Genomic DNA, 9,290 nt, shown 5'->3' with positions numbered 1-9,290 from the left:
ACTTAAATAATGTCTGAACCCTTGTTTAATACTGGCAGCAGAACTAAAAGGTTATAAAGGAAAAGACCACAGCAAAGAGAGGATATGGCTGGGGGAATATTTCAAACGTTTCTTTTGATAAACTCCCCCGAAGCCATCCAGCTGAAACATGGTGGGATTGATGTTCTCTAAAAGGTCTACAATCGCTGCTGTTTTCATATCTTTCTGTAAACCAGTTTTAGAGTTTCTCCATATTTTTTTCAGATAAAATCTTAAATCTCAAATAGATTTAACTAATCAGGTTGCCACTGAATCTTAAATCACAAACTCAAGTTGAATCAAGCCTTTTTGATTTAAATCAAATCCGAGCTGATTTGCACAAGCCTAACATCTCACATGCTTTTGGGGGAAAAAAACAAGAGATTTTTCTCCCCCACAGAAGCAAAAATTACAGCACTGAATCAATGGATTCATTTTATGATCAATGGATCATAAAAATTATTTGTATTATGTCAACTGCTAAAACTTACAAATCATTTAAGTCACAAGAGAAAAATGAACTTTGATAGGCCTGCGGCAAATTTGCTATATGGGATCCAGAAAAACGTAAACCACCATAAGCCTAATGAATTTTGCTTTCTGTCATTCCTACCCTTCTTCAAAACCATTCTTGTCTAAATGTAGCAAACAATTATATAAACACAGAGAACAGCTACAGCTCAAATGAATATCATTAAATGTAAAATTTGCTTCTACTCATTTTCCTTTTGTTTAGGAAAAAGAAGATTGCATCTCCAGCTCTTCTCTTGTATCTGATCATGTCAAACAATTAATTCTGGCACAAAGACTAATAATGCTATGCTCCACGTGATGACATTGAAAGGTTGCCATAAAGAACCGTCCAAGCTTTCAGTGAAAAAGCACACCCAATTCCCCAGTACCTCATCAACTGGCAGAAGGAGTATTCAAAAGCATCCATTGTAGAAACCTACGAAGTAGATTGCAGGGAAAAAAAATTGCACAGTGCATCTCCAAATACCAACTCATGTGCTACCCCATAAGCCCAAAATAGGAGTGAGGAAATGAAAGGCAAGTGAAAGATGGTTAAACCAAGCAAGGAGATGCTTTTGAACTCCTTGTATCTGATGAGGATCAGCATAACTAGCATGTTGCCCAGTGAGCCAAAGATGAACACCAAAGAGTAAAGCATTGGCACAGATTGGGAAAAGAAAGGGCTTAATTAAGGACTGATGCAGGCAATGTGTTATGGTCAATAGTTGGGGTTATCTGATACAAGTTGTCCTCAGTTAACAACTGCCCTATTTAGTGACTGTTCAAACTTACAACAGCACTGAAAAAAATAGCTTTAAGACAGGCCCTTGAACTTATGACCATTGCAGCATCCCCACGGTCACATGATCATGATTCAGGCACTTTGCAACCAGCATGCATTTACAACAGCTGCAGCACCCTGTGGTCATGTGATTGCCATTTTCTAGCTTTGCAGCCAGCTTCCCACAAGCAAAGTCAGTGGGGTAGACAGCAGTAATTTGCAAATTGCAGTCACGTGATGTCACACCTAACGACCACAGGTGATTTGCTTAATGATTGCAGTTGTACTGATGTCATAAGTCTGGTACAGTCAGTGATGTTTCACTTAATAACCACATTGCTTAGTGATGGAGTTTCTGGTCCCAATTGTGGTCATTAAGTGAGGACTACCTGTATTCTGGTATCCCAGAAAAACTGTCCATCTTCCTTTTCCCTGGGAATCAAGAATATGTTTTCTTGATATAAAGTAGCATTGTAAAATGAAAATATAAAACTATAGCAGAACATATTTATATCAGCAGTAATGAACTGCTGTAAAGATTGTGATGAGGATCAATTCCTTACCTAATATGCCAGATGCTAACAACAAAGCATTGAAGCAATGACCAAAGGAAAGTTGGGAGCAGCAATAGAAATATAAAAACAAACAAAAAGAAACATACTAAAACCCTTGCCATCCAGACTAAACAGTGCTAAGTAAATTCTGGCTTAGCATGTTGTCTGAACATGATGTACTAAACACCACAGCAACAAATGCAGACTCAGTCTTTTTAGTCTTATTCATGACCCCATGAAGGCAAGTAAATTTGCATACTTCTAAGTCCTGCTGAGAAGAAATCAAGCTTCGTGATGGGCCCTGCTCTTGAGGGGGTCCTTTCTGGGAGGGCAGAGCTTGATAAGTAGCTATGCCAGTTCTTTGGCACCCCAAAAAAACCAGGGAACAAAGACAGTAAAGCACAAGCTTGTGGCACCCATGAATACCAAATGGAATGTAAGAGCTTATTTTTAAAATAAATTTGAAAGCTTGTATTTTTAAACAGTTTTTTAAAGCTCTCTCTGACCTAAAAATGAGGTACAGGGGAATATTTCAAACATTTATTATAGTAAAACCAATGATACCATCTGGATGCAACTTGGCAAGGTTAATGTTCTCTAAGAGGTCTACCATCCCAGATATTTTTATCCCATTCTGCTCCAAGTTGGATGTTTTAAAGGTTCCCCATTATAGTCCATGGATAAATCTCAGATCAGATCAAACTGAATCAGGTTAGCATCAAAACTCTAATCACAGACACAGTTTTAATCAGGCCTTCTTTGAATCTCCTTTTCAGATAAATACCTATCTTGAGGTGGAACATAAAATAATCAATAGATATTAATATGCTTTCTAAATAAATGTGTGTCTAGTCCCTGACAGCATGGCTGATGAGCAGGAATAATAAGGCCAATACTAATGGCCCAACATCTGAGGACCATAAGTCCCCAACTCTGGTGTAGTCTCTTGTTCATTACATTCAGACTGTAGTAGGAGGCAGCATCCAGCTAACCTTGACTGACCCTCAAAAAGTATGCTAAGCAGCGTCAGAGCTGATTAGTAGTTGGATGGGAGATCACCAGGAAATTCCAGGGCTGTAGGCTGGAATGGAAAACTGAAAATACATCCTGGAGAAGAAAATAGCAAAATGCTTCTGAATTGTTCTAAGAAAATTACATGTGATCACTAAGAGTCAAACTTGATTTGAGGGAGTCTTTATTACAAGCAATATGGCTTTCTGACTTATTTCTTACATTTAGGCTCAAATAAAAAATGGCAACATTCATTCATTGGGAATGCCAATTAATATACATGTACAGAACCCAATTAACATATCCTAAAAGTTGTTCCTAAAGACACATTCATGTAGAACATCTGACCTATGTTGCCTATGTTTCCACTGCTTTTTAAAAACTATAAACTGTTTTTACTGTTGCTGTTGTTACTCTTTTAGTCAGCAAATTATATTATTTATTATTATGATTTTATCTTGTAAATCTCTTGAAGAGGCTTTGCTTCAAAAAATGACAGTTTTGCATAGTTCCAATGCTGTTTGGCTAAATGTTTCAATTTTTAATTTGCATTTCTTTTTCATTGGCCATTATTTGATCTGGATTTAGCTGAAGAAGTATCAGTCTTACTGGTCTGAGACATAAATAAAGTTATCACTTCCTGTCCCCAAAGACTAGGAGATCCACAGCTGTTGTCCTATGCCTTTTCTCAGATCTCTAGTTTGTTCTTTTCCCTCCTGAATATGAAGCTGTGGTGGTGGTGATCATTTGGAAATGCAGGGTTGGGTTTCATCACTTGTGCTAAGGACCTCCATTTTTATCTCTCTTTTTCAACTGATGCCAATTAGGCTATGAAAGTCCTGTTGTCTTGATGCACTTACAGATATGATGTAGACAAACAGTTTGAGGCTTAACTGAGTTATAGCTGTTCTTAGTAGGATTTTCTTTTTCCCTTAATCATCAGGTTCAGAAGGGACAGCTGCACTGATGGACACACCAGTTCGATCATCAATTCTTCCATGTGTCTGATTCTCTGGAGCGGTTCCACCAGAATCACTTTTCAATGACTGAATTGTCATTTGTAGTAATATTAATGGGAGAAAGTCCTGCTCTGAGGTAAGCAGTATTAATAACTCGGTTGCTAAAGACAGTATCAATAGTAAATAAAGCCCTCTTGATTTGGTTGTCTATGTGAGACCTAGAAAATCTCTCTCTCTCTCTCTCTCTCTCTCTCTCTGCCTGTGTATAATTAATGGGGCTTATGCATTTGTATCAAGAAACTCAAGAGAGGGGGAGGAGGTAACTTGATCGGCACCAAAGATATTAACTGGCTCCATTTCAAAATACTCAGTGAGACAGCCTTATCATCTCTCTCGTGCAGTGCCAAAGGCAAGCCTAGTGTCCTTGAAAGGAAATTGTCCCCACTTTGCTGAATGAAGCATTACTTGGTTAATTCACTGTGACACAAGAGAAACAATCAGCTGAGACAACTGCCAACACTGGTTCAATACAAATCTTAACAAGATTATCCATTAAAAAGAACCTGTTGGTCTGACATGTTTATCATTAAGCATTTTACGGCATTGAAATACCTCGGGACCAGTGTTTGGTGTTCAGGGCAGCACTTCAAATGCGCTGCTTGGGGCTCACCATTTCTCATCTTCTCTGTGTCTCCAAAAGGCAAGACCATGCAGTAAAAGCAGGGCTGGCCAAAACATGTTGCTGTTTGAAGGCAAAATTCCCTTCCTATGTACTGAAATGGACCAGATCAACATTTAAACCTTACATGGGTATTAGCGACTGCTAAATTTCTTCTGTGGCATCTGGGCAATGCTACCTTCTTTACAGGTCACAGCATAAAGCACCTAATGAACATATTCTGTCCTCCAGCATCTCACCTTGTAGCATCTCCTGATTTAGCTAGCTACTTCATTATGTGGGGAAGGGGTGAGGGATAATGACCACTAAATTAACCAAGCAGGTCTGGGATGACTACAGAAATAATCTTCTTTCTTTTTTCTTTTAAAGGAATTACAATAGGATAGTCAAAATAGCCATGATCTTGGTATTTCTTTTCCATTATTCTTGAGGACCATGTTCCCAAGAACTATTCAGTCAGGTTCCTCTGACTTTCAAGTTAAAATCTATGACAGAACTGAACAGTTCATGCAGGAGTTATAGCCAATTTAATATATAGAAGAGAGAGAGAGACTTGTATTTCTTTTAAAATAGAATTTTAAAATCTATTTTAAATCTTCTCCAATTTGCTACCCTGCTGTTGGAAATTATTCAAAATATAGTACAAGAATTCTGGAACAAATCCAGTTAATGAAGGGTGTTTTCCCTTTGTTTAATTAAACAGAACAAAAAAGGGGGGGGGGGAGAGGGGTCTCATGCATGTGTATATGTTCATGGAGTTTTACATAGAAGTTCCAGAGAAGGATGGCCATATTTCATTATAAAACACAGTTTGCATCTGTTAACAACTCAATTGTAAGTTGAAAATAACATCAAGTTTTCATTCCATTGAATCATTGGAGCTATTCATTTATCTTTCCAGTGTCGAAGAACAAGTTTCTCAGCAAGAAAAAGGTGCGGAGAATCCATTTCTGTTGTCCAGCCATCAATTTTCATATATTTTGTATGTAATTCAAAAGAATATGAACATTCAAAAATATTAAAACTTCTCTCAAAATCAGGTTAATGAAGGCTGATGTAAAATTTACACTGGTACAGATGTGGCATGGACAGCTGATTCATTGAACTTCCTGCAGGATAAAGTAGCTTAAACAGCACAAAGTACACTCCTGGCTATAAATCAAAAAAATATTTGAGGGATGGCAATCATTTCTTCAGTTTGTGCATTCTAGAATGATCAAAGTGTCCACTTATTACTTATTGAAATCATTACATGATAAAATGATTTTTGAGAACCTGTGGTTTTCTCTGTAATGGTATTTACACTGTCTGCAGATAGTAAGAAGAGCTGTGAATGGATCAAAAAGTATTTGCTGGCCTATTGATTAGACTATTACCTGAACATATGAACCAGGCTTTAAACCTTGACTATAAATGGTGTTTGCTCAGAAATGTTGTATGTACTGCGAACTTCATTGCTCTGAAGTATGGAATAGCTCTTCAAAGTCTTGCCTTATTGATTTGTATATTTATGGATAGTCTAATAGTGTAATTACCAGCTGATTGTAAAGCTCAAGGAGCTCTGATTATAAGTCAGAAATAGGCTGACAATTATCTTATTTCACAGAAGATAGTCAGCCTGAAGGTCTCAAGAGGATTGTCCTCTGTTTGAAGAGCTGTCCAGTCCAACTCCAGTTTAAAGCTAAACAACCCAATAAAGGAAAGTAATAGCCTTGAAGCCAGCAAGTATGTGGAAGAACAGGGACGCAGTCTGCTCTATGGTGGAATAAATTATGTTTCTATTTAAATTTGTAAGAATGGATCCCCAAATAAATTAAAGCATGCAAAATGTATGCAAATATGAGGCTTGGGGGGAAAGCCATTTTATTTTTGTTGATTAGTGATGATAGTGATGTATGAGCAGCCACCCTTGTCAAAATCCCTGTGAATTCAAAGCGTGGGAGATAGGTTGGGAGCTAGCGTTTCCCAGGACAAGAATGCCAAATGTATCAACAATCCACTGTCATCTCTCAGTAGGCTTGAAAAATGCAAAGCAAAATGTCTGTAAGCCACAGAAAAGGTGGAAGAAAGAAGCATCAGATTTAATTTGCAGAGGGTGCAAGAAGAGGCTGCATCCTGATTACAAAGTGGCTTCAGACAGGAGCAGATTCTTAACTAGCTCTGCTGTACTAAGGGACTCAAGGAGTCAGGGGACAGGACAGAGCAGATCTGAACCACTATTGCTCCTAGGATCATGAATAGAAACACTGCAGAAAACCACCCACTTCAACTAATTCTAAGGACCCAGGCAGGCTACAGTGAAGTTTAAGGTTAAGGAGGATGCTGACTCAGAGCTTTGTCCCCAAGGATCAATGGCCTTGACCCTGCTCTATTTTATTTAATGCTATGGAACTACAGAAATGCCATGGACCCATGGACAATCCTGTTAAGGACAGAAAGTGCATGGGCTGAGCAATTGGGTTATGTAATGGTATGTGGGAATGACCTTGGAAGACATGGCAAAGAGATACAGCCAAGGGAATGGTCAGATAAAAGGCAACTTAGCCCAAAGCAGAAATGTGGATGGGGCAAATGGCTCAGAAGGGACCCTCCCTAGTTTCTTGAGCTGTAAAGATGGGGGGGGGATGTACTTTCAGACTTGCAAGATTCTGTTAATGTAACCTTTTAATAAAGTAGAATTAGCTCATCTGGCTGTGTTTCCTGTCAGGTCTACCTTGCAAGGTTGACAGGCTAGCAGTGGTGGAAACAGCTGCCGGCTCTGTTCCCAGAATTCTAGGACCCCTCTCAAAGGGGCCATGTGAAATCAGATTGCTTACTGTGTTCCTAACAAGTGCTTTTGACTATTCAGAATTGGGTTGATGGGGGGGTTCCTTTCCTCCTCCCACCCCTTTGCTCCCTGCTTTCAAGGTCCATTTATTTCTTGTTGATTTTTTAGGCATTATTCATCACCTTGATAGACATGCTGCTGGGATTGCCTTCCAGTTAATGTGAACTACTTTGCCAGAAAAATGCATACAGAGCTTTTTTGTGTAGAAAACAGACTCCAGAAAATTTCAGGCACACATCCAGTTTCTCAGAAAGTACATTTCTTCACTTGTTAAGCAGGCAAATAGTTGGGCAATATACTATGGCAATCAGCATCCACTATATTTACTATTATCACTGCACAGCAGCACAGAGTTTTTTTCAATGTGTGTCACTGTTTTTTTTTTAATAGCTTTCAGTAGTCCCAAGTCTGCCATCATGTAAATATTCTAACATATGGTTGCCTGTTCAGCCTAAGTGCTGCCAACCAGAGAGGTCCGCTAGCATTCCCTGTATTCTTCTTCAATCTCCTTTATTCTAACTGACGTTTAAAATAATTTCTGATAGAACTTCTTTCCTTTCCCTTCCTTTCAGAGATGCCCCACACCTGCTTCCCCTTCTCCAAAAGGATTAATCATCACCTATAAAATAAAGCTTTATCTTGAGTCTAAACTGTTATTCCCCTACCCCCACCCCATACTCCCTGTCCACACTATGAAATGGGAGAATCCATAACTATTTCAGGAGCTAAGCACCACTTGCAAGTTCTGTTTAATCAGACTGAAGAGTTGTTCATGTAAAAGAAAGGTGGGCAGCCTTTTGGTGACCAGGAGCAACATTGATGCAAAGTGGACAACCTTGTCTTACAAAAAGGAGTGTGAGGTTTTCCATTTGTTTTCTTTTGGGGGTTTGGGAACTTTTCTTATTTTAAAAGAAAACTATATTTATTTAAACACAGTTTAATATTTATTACATTTTCTTTACTGAATATGTATATTTATTTAAAACTATGTTAAGCCCATTTGAGATTTACACTATAGTTTTTCTGCATCTCCCACTTCAAAATGATAGGAAACCATGCCAGATTTTTCAAAAATTATATTCAGAGGTTCTCTGGAGTTCACAAATAAGTGGGGCTCAGGGGTTGCACACAGTCCTGACACAAACTCACACAATCATACAGCAGTCATTTCTGAGATCATGGATCCTTGGAGACAATGTATTTTAGAGTAGCCCTACTTCCACAAATTGAAGGATTCTCACAGACTAACCTCATCCATTGGCTAGAAACTTATCTTGCCAGGAAGAACATTTGTGTGTATATTTTTGTTGTTCCCCAGTTCTGCCATCTTTTTGCTCCTTTCTCTTTATTGTTTATGGGTTACTGTCATTTTTCCTGTGTTTTTTGCTTTGTGAACCATGCAGAGTTGTTGGAAATCAGATGGTGTACAAAATAAATAAATAAATAAATTAATTAATTAATAATAAATTCCTTTTTATTTACATAATGTAACAATTGGAAGTATTAAACTTGACTACCATTGGGTATATGACAGACATTTTAATAGCACACTCAAGATAGATTCTACCTCTGAACAAATTCAGCTTTCATACAGGGGGCTTATATATCTACCAGTTGTTACCCTAATAATTAGTGCCCCAATTTGGGCCAAAGTAAATAGTCTCCTATGTGGAGCATATAAGATGTTATAGAAATATCTAGGGATAGACCAGCGAAGAGCAAGGGATGCTATAAAAGGGATGGGAGACTTTGGCTCTATCATTTTGGATATCTAGATCCCAAATCCTCTTGCTTTATTTCAGCCAGGGTTTTATCAAGTCCCAAAGCAGGTGGTGCTGACAAGGTAAGACCAAAATATGCCAAATCGTCAGTAATGTATCTTCTTGGGTTGGAAGAGAACCTATCCAGCAAAGTGAGATGTACTAAAGAAGTTCCCCAGTATTTGGGG

Source organism: Python bivittatus, unplaced genomic scaffold (assembly GCF_059951505.1).
Source record: "Python bivittatus isolate LINGU-HERP-01145 unplaced genomic scaffold, Pbiv_v1 ctg000610_np1212, whole genome shotgun sequence".
NCBI classification, from domain to species: Eukaryota; Metazoa; Chordata; class Lepidosauria; order Squamata; family Pythonidae; genus Python; species Python bivittatus.
The sequence above is the reverse complement of the archived record's forward strand: the minus strand, read 5'-3'. Positions refer to the sequence as shown.